Genomic DNA, 12,299 nt, shown 5'->3' on the forward strand with positions numbered 1-12,299 from the left:
CATGAATGGAAAAATGAACTTGTAATCAGCTAGCTGATTATCGAACGAAAGTAATAGTTATCTTTGATGACATCAGACTCTTGAGTTACCTCCACACCAGGTGTGTCTGTAGAGGGTATGATCCTCTCCCAAGGCTCCGCCTCTCACTGGGCTCAGGTCTAGGGGTGATAATGGCTCTCTTCCATTGCTGGTCCTTGGGGAATCAAAATGCCTTGTTGGATTCCCTAGTCCCGCTTTCATCCCTGTTAGAGTCCCTCCATTAAATTCTACTCAACATCTCAATTTCCTTTAGGATACTGATTGATAGCATAGCTCTTGGGATTCCTCAGGCTGTAATATTTTAGGAGGGGCAAATTTTGCATTCCTTAATCATTATACACATAACCTCAGTTGAAGTATTTGTAATTATAACTTTTTGAGTACTTGCATGTGCCTGATACCTTGTATGCCTTATTCCTAAGTCTTAAAGTTATAGAACAAGGTAGGCATTATTATTTGCATTTTACAGATGAGGAACTTGAAGCTCAGAGAAGTTAGGTAATTTAGCCAAGGTGATTGTTTATAAATGACAGAGACTTAATTTTGAGTTTGACTCCAAGGCTCACATTGCTATTTCCATTATACCTATGACCTCTCTTATCTCCACCATGCACATTGGATTCTCTTTTGTTAGTCTGATTACTTAGCTGGAATCTCTTAAGTTTTTCAAAAGTAGATGCTATATTGTATTCTTTTATCTCTTTTTGTTTTTTTTTAAGATTTTATTTTTTATTTATTTATTTGAGACAGAGAGAATGAGAGACAGAGAGCATGAGAGGGAGGAGGGTCAGAGGGAGAAGCAGACTCCCCGCCGAGCAGGGAGCCCGATGCGGGACTCGATCCAGGGACTCCAGGATCATGACCTGAGCTGAAGGCAGTTGCTTAACCAACTGAGCCACCCAGGCGCCCCTGTATTCTTTTATCTCCACTGCCTAGCATTGTGTCAGGCACATGGGAGACATGCAAGATATTTTTTGAATGAGTGGATAGAGGAGAAATGTCGCTTACCTGTTAACCTGTATTTCTATTCTTTGGGAATACACATCAGGTCTTTGATGTCATATTTACTCCCCCATTAAAGTCCTTCATGCTCCCTTTCCCTTTTTATCACTGGCCCTCACTTTCATGTACTTGATTTTCTTCTATATTCATTCCTTGCTGAACATTTGGACGTATCACATATCAGAGACAAACATGTATCTGGCAACTTGGAAATGGTAAGAAAATAAAAATGCAAATAATGATCGTATCTATTTGGTGGATCTGGGGTTAAGAGTAGTGGGAAGACATTGTTAAAAGCCACTTAAATCTTCCCATACTTTCTCTTAACATTTATTGTTTTATTTGGATACACTACAGGTGGTGTTGATTCTGTCCCTTCCAATCGTAAAATGAGGAGGTTCCACTTTATATATTTTAGCATGGTACAGTAGATACATTGAGTTAGTTGTTTGTCATACGTTATTGTACACACTGAAGCATATATACTTGCTTTAGAGAATGGCTTGAGAAATACCAAGTGAAGGATGGCAAATAACATGCCTGGACATTGTAATTCTCCTCATCTCCTTAGACATGGATCAGGTATGCTGATCTATTTTATAAAATGTTTAACAAAAATGCTGGCCAAACTTAAGAGCCACAGTGTTCACTTGCAGCAGGATGTTCTATGGTAGGGAAAATGCAATCCAAGTCTTTGTTTTTATTCACGTAGTAATGCTTTGGCTTCTGCCTTTGGGCCTCTAATAGGGAAATAATCAACTCAGAAGTCCTAGAACACCGAAATATTACAACTAAACAAGAAAGTATTAGATTAGAGAAGAAATCTGACTCCACATTTTTTAAAATTTTCTGACTAGTTTATTCTTTTTTTTTTAATTTTTTTTAAAAGATTTTATTTATTTATTTGAGAGAGAGAATGAGAGACAGCACAAGAGGGAAGAGGGTCAGAGGGAGAAGCAGGCCCCCCGCCGAGCAGGGAGCCCGATGCGGGACTCGATCCCGGGACTCCAGGATCATGACCTGAGCCGAAGGCAGTCGCTTAACCAACTGAGCCACCCAGGCGCCCTGACTAGTTTATTCTTATTAAACTTTCCTCCAGCGTCTTATTTTGAAAAATGTCAACTCAACAAAAAGATCAGAAGAGTAGTAAAATGAATATCCATATACCCTCCTCCCAGATTAACTAATTGTTCATATTGTGCCACATATGTTTTATCCCCTTTTATAACTAATGATAGTTACTTTTTGAAGCATTTAGTGGAGATAACTAATAAAAATTTCACACTCATTTTATTGCCTTTAGTAGCAACTAGATTTATAAACTCTATGAGGGTAGGAACCAGGCCTATCTTGCACATTGCCGCATCCCTGGCACCTAACATAATGTTTGGCATGTAGTAGGAGCTCAATAAATATTCATTGACTGATGGGCTGAGTTGTTCTTTATACATTTGACCCTGACTAGCTGCACAAATCAATTGAAGTTTGAAAGAAATTAAGTCAATCTGATCTTAAAGCAAAATATCCAAAAGTGTACTCAAGTTTTAAGGGAAATATGTCTAAATCCTCCTCTTATTTCTCTGGACACTTATTACAAAGCCTTCATCACATAGGTACTTATTAAGTATTCCCTGAAGAAAACTTGGTTAGAGTATTCAAAATAGTCCTGACTGTGATCAAACTTTGGAAAATAAGCCTCAATGATAAAAACTTAGAGAGTGAGTTTATTCAGCCTGAGACAATTCATGAATGTATCTGGTGTCTTAGCTGGTCCCTGTTGCAAGATTAAGTCCTAGAGCTGGAATTCAGGGGAGAGGAAGAACAATGAACACAGAACAGGAAAAAAACAGCAAAATTAATTAAAACTACTATACAGGAATTCTTAGACATAGAGAATACCTTCTTTAGAGTGAAGGCTGTTAAGTTTTGAAATTGGAGGATTTATAGAGGTAATTCTTTTCTGTAGATCTTCTCTTCTGTGGAGGAATCCACTACAAAGTAGAGTTTCTAGTCTTTTACATGTTTCTTACTAAAATAACCACATCTAAACATACCAAATAGATAAAAAGAATGTCAACAGAATATTTCCTCTTTGCCTACTTAGTAAAGTTCAAATATCTTAGCATATAATTCAAGATCCTCTGCAAAAATAACTCCCAACTACCTTAATACCTTCACTTTACCTGTTTCATGCCTAGCTTGGGTTGGTCCAAGAGTGGTGGTCCAGAGTTTTCCTAACCATGTTCCATGGAACTCTAGTGCCCCTAATAGAAAGCATCTAGCATCTCTAATAAGAACATCTGGTGTTAAAAATTTTGCATGGTGAAAAAGTTTGGGAAATGTTTCATATTAGATCCCTGACCCACCTACTGTAGGTTCAATGATAAATGAACCTTGTTGGCCCAATCAGAACTATATTAGCCCAATTAGAAGATCTAAAAAATTCTACAGTGAAAAACCAGTTTAATGTATAGTTTACAAAACTTACTTGACCAAGGAATTTTTTTTTGGATAGCAGGATACTTATTAACGTCATGAAAGATACTGGTGTTCTCCAGAATAGATTGCAGAATGCTGCTTAACCATACTTGGGATTCCTTGAATGTTGCTCATGCCATCTCACTGGAATAACTTAGTTTATTTAGAAAAAGCCCCCATTCTTAAAAAGATATTCCAAGGGACTTACAAGAAGGAAGCCACAAAAGATAGGGAGTACTTGTGGAACTAATTCTGTGATTTAGACCCATGTCTAAATGCTCTCCAAAGTCTGTAATCAACTGTCTATTATAAAGTTGGAAGCACAGTCTTTAAGTACAGTTTTTCTGCATTCTCTCCTTATTTTGACTAATTTCAACCTCAGAACTTGGTGTCATTTACATTTTAGTCTTTGGGATAAAGATTTTTAGAATCAAGGAATTTGTACAATAATCCTATGTGTGGAGTGATGGAATGATATTTGAAGCAAATTGTTTCCATGAAGTTAATAGCATTTGGTAAGTTCTTAAGTGGCACCTGTTGAGTTTTGCAGGATTTATTCAAATGAGTGTCAATTATTGAAAGAATGACATACATCTTTGGGCATGAATCATGAAGGTTTGCAGCCAGCCCCAAAGGGTTTGTATATGAGGCAGAGTGCTGTAAATATGTGCCTCACCATGCTTACCATCCAGCGTTAACAGGAGCAGCGAACGGTCAATTGGTGCCACTAATTGAGACCTCCTGGGATTCTATGATTGCAGAGGGAGGCCTGATGAAAACTCTCCTGCTGCTGGTGGGGCTGCTGCTGACCTGGAAGAATGGATGGGTTCTGGGAGACAAGGCGGTCTACAAACACAGAGCTCCAGGAAATGTCCACCCAGGGGAGTAAGTACATTAATAAGGAAATTAAAAATGCTCTCAAGGGGGTAAAACAGATAAAGCTCTAATAGAACAAATAAATGAAGAAGTGCAAATCACTACTCAGCAACTCAAAAGAAGCCAAGAAGAAGAAAGAGGATGCCCTAAATGATACCAAGGATTCTGAAATGAAGCTGCACGCGTCCCAGGGGATGTGCAATGATACCATGGTAGCCCTCTGGGAGGAGTGTAAGCCCTGCCTGAAACAGACCTGTATGAAGTTCTGTACACACGTCTGAAGAAGCAGTTCCCACATGGCTGGCTGTCAGCTTAAGTTGTTCCTGAACCAGTTCTCCCATCTACTTCTGGATTAATGGCAACCGCATGGACTCCCTGCTGGAGAAGACCAGCAGCAGACCCATGCCCTGGACTCATGCAGGACAGCTTCAACTGGACATCCAGCATCATGGACAGGATTTTCCAGGACAGACTCTTCACCCGTGAGCCGCAGGATACTTCCACTACTCACCCTTCCGCTCATTCCAGGAGAGGCCTGTCTTCTTCAATCCCAAGTCCTGCATCACCCAGAACAGAATGTATTTCCCTGCATATTAACCCTTGAACTTCCACAACATGTTTCAGCCCTTCTTTGACATGACTTACCAGGCTCAACAGGCCATGGATGTCAACCTTCATAGAATTCCCTACCACTACCCAGTGGAATTCACAGAAGACAACCAAGACCATACTGTGTGCAAGGAGATCCGTCACAACTCCACAGGGTGCCTGAGGATGAAGGACCAGTGTGACATGCCAGGAGATCTTGTCAGTGGACTGTTTGGCCAACAACCCCTCTCAGGTCCAGCTGTGACAGGAGCTTAACAGTTCCCTCCAGCTTGCTAAGAAGTTCACCAAGCTGTACCCTGAGCTGCTGCAGTCCTCCTAGGAGATGTTCAACACATCCTCTCTGCTGAAGCAGCTGAATGAGCAATTTATCTGGGTGTCCCAGCTGGCTAATCTCACTCAAAGTGAAGACCCATTCTATCTCCAGGTAACTATGATGACTTCCCAGACTTCTGACTCCAATGTTCCCTCTGGCTTCACTCACTAAGGTGGTTGCAAAACTCTTTGATTCTGACTTCATCACTGTGATGGTCCCAAAGGTCTCCAGGTACAATCATAAGTTTATGGAGACTGTGGCAGAGAAAGCTCTTCAGGAATACCACAAAAAGAACTGGGAGAATGAGATGTGAACATTACCTCTCCAAATATAGGGTGTCTGAATTCAGTTGCCCCCAAGATGAGCCATAGGCCCTTAGAGATTTCTGCATGTCACCAAGTGACCAGGCCTTGCTTTGAGGCCCTCCTGTCCCCTCACCCAGCCTTTCCTCCCTCTGGACACTTCACTGTAATGCCTGTGTTAACGAATCATGGGAAGAAATCCCACTAACTCAATAAAACTGCCAGTAATCTGAAAAAAGAAAAAGAAAAAAAGAAGAATGACATACATTTAAATAAAATAAAATGAGAATCTTTCTTGGTGAACAGAAATGACCTTTATTGAGGTCATTATATGCTTGTGTGCTTATTTAGAGAAATAGAGAATGGATGAACTGTTTTTTAAAAAAGATTTTATTTTTTATTTATTTGACAGAGACACAGCGAGAGAGGTACACAAGCAGGGGGAGTGGGAGAGGGAGAAGCAGCCTTCCCGCCAAGCAGGGAGCCCGATGTGGGGCTAGATAACAGGACCCTGGGATCATGACCCGAGCCGAAGGCAGACACCTAACGACTGAGCCACCCAGGTGCCCCATGGATGAACTATTTGTATTGAATACTCATTACTTTGTTGGTTTCTCTTTTTCATGTTTCTGCACATCTTGTGAGCAGAGGTAGTGATAGCCTTTTGTTCTGGATGATCTTTGCAAAGATGTCTGAGAGTGAACAGAAGATAGAGATAATATCTCTCTCCGGAGCAGAGGGCCAATCTGTTTGCTGTCCAGTGATTATTTTCATTATTGTCCTCTTGAGCAGCTTTGGACAGGTTTTCTTGTAGCCCAATCTCTTGTAAGAAAAAGTTGGGATTTCTCAAGCTCAGGGTATCTCAGCTGTGATGCAAACCCATTGGGTAAGTAGCATTTGCCTAGGCTGCTCAGTGTAGCCTATGGAACTTGAGGGATAAGAGGAACCAACACAAACATGAAGTTCAAGGTGTTGACTGTGCCATGAATAACACGATCTTTTGTCTCCAACCCAAGAGTCATGTGTTTTCTGCCACTATCCAGAAAATTATGGCAGACTAACTTGTCAGTTTGCAGAGCTTCGTAAAATCTCAGAGCTGTAACAATGTTGTTGTTGTTGTTGTAACAATTTTTTGACAGTTGTAGGAAGCATCCTCTTCCAGGATATGGGTTTGGAAGGTTTTTTTCTTGGGTGTCATCAAGGCTTGACCTGAATCAGGATCCCTGGTGTGGATCATTACTAGATGATCAGGGTGAGGCAGAGTTGAATTTGGAGGGAAAAGCATTGCTGGCCTGAGGCAAATATCAAGTGAACTGGATTATCTGTCTTATCTAAGAAAAGCCATTTAAGCTGGGTTTGAAGTAGACCTGAGTGAGTGAACAGACTAGGAAGTGGGCAGCCCTCAAGAGTTAGGGATGGCTCACGTAAGCACATATCCCAGACAAAAGTGGTCAGAAGCAGGATGGCAAAAAGTAACCACTTGTGATTCCTTTCTATTCCAGAGCATGACTTTTCATCCAGAATGGGCTCTTTTCCCTCCTCCAAAAGTGACCTTTAGGTAAGAGTTCTAGTTCTTAAATTGCTAAGTCTTTGGGTTGTTCTAACTCCAGATCTGGCAGGCCCTAGTCATTGTCATTATTAGTGTTTAAAAGAAAATGATGTTCTTTGCCTGATCAGGAACATTGGCTGAGCCCTGATATTTTCCTTTTTAGGGTATGTTTGTTCCTGGTGTCCAGTTGTCCAGGCTCTTCTCCAGGATAGGCTTCTGCTCCTGGGACAAAGTAACCCTTCACTGTTGGGGTGAAAGTATGACACTTTGAGCCTTAAGAGATCACTCTGGACAAATAAAAACAAACAACCAAACAAACAAAAAAGTTAATAGTGGCTTCCATAGTAACAAATTTCCAAATGACATGTCATTCAATTTTCTCAGTATAAACAGTTACGGTTCCCTCAGGGATTTGGAACTGTTGGTTGTGTTCTTTCTAAAGGGGAATGTGGTTAAAATAACAACCGTCAGTCCAAGCGGCAGGCCAAAGCAGTGGTGGGTAAGCCTCTTTGTACTCATAAATAGACTTATAAAAATGGATATGCCGTGAAATGCAATGGCCACGGCGTGATCATATGAAAGTGTGTGGAGAAATTTCCCCAGTTATTTCAGATGCTTAATTTTGGCCCTAATTATTGTGACCCTCTGAATAGCTTATCAGTTATTCTATCAATGTTATTGGCAGGATCAACAAAAATACAAATTTTTATTACTTTTTTTTGAGAGAGAGAGAGGGAGAGAGAGTGGGGAGGGGCAGAGGGAGAGAGAGAATCTTAAGCAGGCTCCATGCTGAGTGCAGAGCCTGATGTGGAACTCCATCTCAAGACCCTGAGATCATGAACTGAGCCGAAATCAAGAGTCAGACACTTAACTGACTGAGTCACCCAGCACCCCACAAATTTTCATTACTTTAAGGAGAACATTTAGGAGCAGTTTATCTTAGAAATGTATAGTCATATGTTGCCTTTCACTTTGATTATTCTTATATAATATGCTTATATAATCTTATATATAAGCAGTGGGGGACATGCTTCTGGTAGTTGAATTTGGAATAAAAAAGGCAACATGAGTGAAAAAAAAAAAACAAAATCTGAAGTATAGGCCTTGGTCTCAAAGCTGGCTGTCATAAACCAAGTTCAAAAGCAATCCAAGAGAAGCAGGTAGAATGAGATGGCATTAGGAATTCTAGGCCACATTAGCTCTTAGGACAGCTAGTTAAGATGGAAGACCACCTGATTAGAAGCGCAGGAAAGCAAAAGAAATGTTTAGCTTGGTGGCAGAGAATGGGAAAAGCAAATACAGGTAGGACTATTCAGACTTATCTGTGGCTCAGGGTAAGTAGGACAACTATAAGCAAAACAAAGCACCAGACGAGTGCCTGACCAGACTGCTTTAACAGAGCAAACTAGGTGGACAGGGAGCTATAAAGAACCTGCAAACTATAACCCAGTCTGTTCTGTGCCTGGTGATAGCTGTGTTGTTAGGAGCACCGGGAGCAAGACTGGGGCTGTTTGTGTCTCCCTCCTTCGGCTAGAGAACAAAATTTCTCTGACGGGGAGGGTTCCCACCAGGCTGGGTTGGTTAAGAGCCTCTTAGCCAAGTCTGGGATGAGTATAAGCAAGAGTAGAGCTAAAGCTAAATGTAGTAATTCAGAGAGGAGATTTATATACACTATCAAACCGAGGGACCGGAAGGTATCAGAAGTTCTGGGAAGGAGTTGGGGTAAGCATTCCTTTTCATTCAGTGTATATTATATGCCAGGCTCTATGCTAGGTTTTGGGAATACAAAGATGATAAGACAACACCTCTGATAATTTAGAGTACCATAGCTGAACTAGACAAACTGATTGCAATCAAGTGTGGTAAGAACTGTGGTATAAAGATTACTATACAGGACTCTCCAGGAGTACACAAGGTGGTGGTGAAGGGCACAGATTGTAAAAGATGGCTTCCTGGAGGAGATGATTATCAAGTTGTGTCAAAAAAAATGAGGCAAATAAAGATGAAGATTTTCTAAATTGAGGTTTGTGCAAAGCCTGTGAATTGAGAGAAAGCATGATGCATCTGGAACCTTCAAGGTTTCAGGGTAAATGAGGCTGGAGAGCCATAAGGAGCATCACATATTCTCAAGTGGTAGAGAAACTCAACCACTCAGTTTTAGGTTTCTCAGACCAGCTCCAATCATGGATAACAGTGGCTGTCTTAATTATCTTTGTACCCTTCTCTAGACAAGCTGATCTTGTGAGGATTTCCTCATCATGGAACAGAGTCTAAGCTCTCTCTTCAAGGGCTAGAGGGTGTAGAAGGAATAGAAATGGCCTCTTTATTTCATATATACCCACATTTTGAGATGTTAGCACTCTTCCCCTTTGACTTTGGAATGAGGCCACAAACCAGCATACCCAGGTAAACCCATGGTGACTTTTTTCCGTGAGTTCTCCCCTTAGCAAAGGGATATGAACCCATACATGTCAATAAATAGCAGACTCTGGGGCATGCGCTAATGACAATTTTTGGACATTTTCCCCTGAGGAGGACAGGTCTATTATATCTTTAAGTCTTACAGTCTTTGGACTGAATTTGTATTTACCGTCTTCCTTTCTGGTTTAAAGATGTTGCAGAAAATGAAAATGTCATGTTTGTTTGGTACTGCTTAGATATTATCTATGGTGATGGATTGTTGCTATGAATATGTGAGTTGCTATGAATGCTCAAAAAGGCAGAGTGTGGGTTAAAGTGAAAGTACAAGAACACTGTATTAACCATAAGATTCTGATGGTTCTGGTGCTAGAAGACAAGTTATAAAGCTTGCATTGCCCACCTTATGTGGCTATTTGTAAGATTAAATCACAAAATGTATATGAAAAGGAGGTGTCCCTAGGATACTGTATAAACATAAGATGTTATTATTTGACTTGCTCCTTGTCTAGCTTTCAAAAAAAAGAGCATTTTTTCTTTTGAAATATATCTTTTAGCTAAGAATGAGTTACCATGGTATTAGAGCTACTTTAATGAAACATTAACAAATAAATGAAAAAAAATGATAAAATGTTGTTGTTTATGAGTTTTTAAAAAATTCCAATAAAGTTAACATACAGTGTAAATGAGTTTCAGGTGTACAATATAGTGATTCAACACTTCCATACAATACCCAGTGCTCATCACAGCAAGTGCACTCCTTAATCCCCATCACCTATTTCACCTATCCACCCACACATCTCCCATCTGGTAACATAGAAAACCATTGTTTTCTATGGTTAAGAGTCTGTTGGGGTTTTTTTCCCCTCTCTCTCTTTTCCTTTGCTTGTTTGTTTTGTTTCTTAAATTCCACATATGAGTGAAATCATATGGCCTTTGTCTTTCTCTGACTTATTTTGCTAAGCATAATACTCTCTAGTTCTATCCACATCATTGCAAATGGCAGGATTTCATTCTTTTTATGGCTGAGTAGTATTCCATTGTGTGTGTGTGTATACCACATCTTCTTTATCCATTCATCAGTTGATGTACACTGGGGCTTTTTCCATAATTTGGCTATTACTGATAATGCTGCTATAAACATTATGGTGCATGTGCCCCTTTGAATCAGCATTTTTGTATACTTTGGGTAAATACCTAGTAGTGCAATTGCTGGGCCATAGGGTAGTTCTATTTTTAACTTTTTGAGACATCTCCATACCATTTCCAAGTGGCTGCACCAGTTTTCATTCCACCAATGGTGCAGGTGGGTTCCTTTTTCTCCACATCCTTGCCAAAATCTGTTGTTTCCTGTGTTATTAATTTTAGCCATTCTGACAGTTGTGAGGTGATAGTTCATTGTAGTTTTGATTTGCATTTCCCTGATGATGAGTGATGTTGAGCATCTTTTCTTGTGTCTGTTGGCCATCTGTATGTCTTTGGAGAAATGTCTGCTCATGTATTCTGTCCATTTTTGAATTGGATTGTTCTTTTGGGTGTTGAGTTATATCAGTTCTTTTTATATTTTGGATACTAACCCTTTATTTGATATGTCATTTGCAAGCATCTTCTCCCATGCTGTAGGTTGCCTTTCAGTTTTGTTTATTGTTTCCTTACCTATGCAGAAGTTTTTATTCTGATGAAGTCCTGATAGTTTAGTTTTGCTTTTATTTCCTTTAGCTCAGGAGACATATCTAGAAAAATGCTACTATGACCGATGTCAGAGAAATTACTGCATGTGCTGTCTTCAAGGATTTTTATGTTTCATGTCTCACATTTAGGACTTTAATCCATTTTGAGTTTATTTTTGTGTATGGTATAAGAAAGTGGTGCAGTTTTATTCTTTTGCATGTAGTTGTCCAGTTTTCCCAACACCATTTGTTGAAAGACTTTTTCCCATTGCATATTCTTGCTTCTTTTGTTGAAGATTAATTGACCATATAATTGTGGGCTTATTTCTGGGTTTTCTATTCTGTTTCATTGATCTTTCATTGATTTGTCTACTTTTGTGCCAGTACTATACTGTTTTGATTACTACAGCTTTGTGGTATAACTTGATGTCTGGGATTGTGATACTTCCAACTTTGCTTTTCTTTTTCAAAATTGCTTTGGTTATTCGGAGTCTTTGTTGTTCCATATAAATTTTAGAATTGTTTATTTTAGTTCCATGGAAAATGCTTTTGGTATTTTGATAAGGATTGCATTAATCTGTAGATTGCTTTGAGTAGTATAGGCATTTTAACAATATTGGTTGTTCCAATCCATGAGCATAGGTCTTTTCATTTCTTTGTATCATCTTCAATTTCTTTTTTTTTTTTTATTCTTATGTTAATCCCCATACATTACATCATTAGTTCTAGATGAAGTGTTCCATGATTCATTGTTTGTGCATAACACCCAGTGCTCGATGCAGAACGTGCCCTCCTCAATACCCACCACCAGGCCAACCCCCCCCTCCCCCCTCCCCTCTAGAACCCCCAGCCTGTTTTTCAGAGTCCATCGTCTCTCATGGTTCGTCCACCCCTCCGATTTCCCCCGCTTCATTCTTCCCCTCCCGCTACCTTCTTCTTCTTCTTTTTTTTTTTCTTAACATATATTGCATTATTTGTTTCAGAGGTACAGATCTGAGATTCAACAGTCTTGCACAATTCACAGCGCTTACCAGAGCACATAC

The 12,299-nt window shown here is 39.8% G+C and overlaps 1 protein-coding gene and 1 pseudogene across 2 annotated transcripts in view; both read left to right on the forward strand.

Moving 5' to 3' along the window:
• The window catches only part of SCEL (sciellin), a 732,032-nt gene that overhangs the window by 487,008 nt on the left and 232,725 nt on the right, over window positions 1-12,299 (forward strand). The window lies entirely within an intron of this gene.
• On the forward strand, window positions 4,246-5,821 carry LOC102750339 (clusterin-like; annotated as a pseudogene).

The sequence above is a fragment of the Leptonychotes weddellii genome, chromosome 3, assembly GCF_054177405.1.
Source record: "Leptonychotes weddellii isolate Sample4059 chromosome 3, ASM5417740v2, whole genome shotgun sequence".
NCBI lineage: Eukaryota > Metazoa > Chordata > Mammalia > Carnivora > Phocidae > Leptonychotes > Leptonychotes weddellii.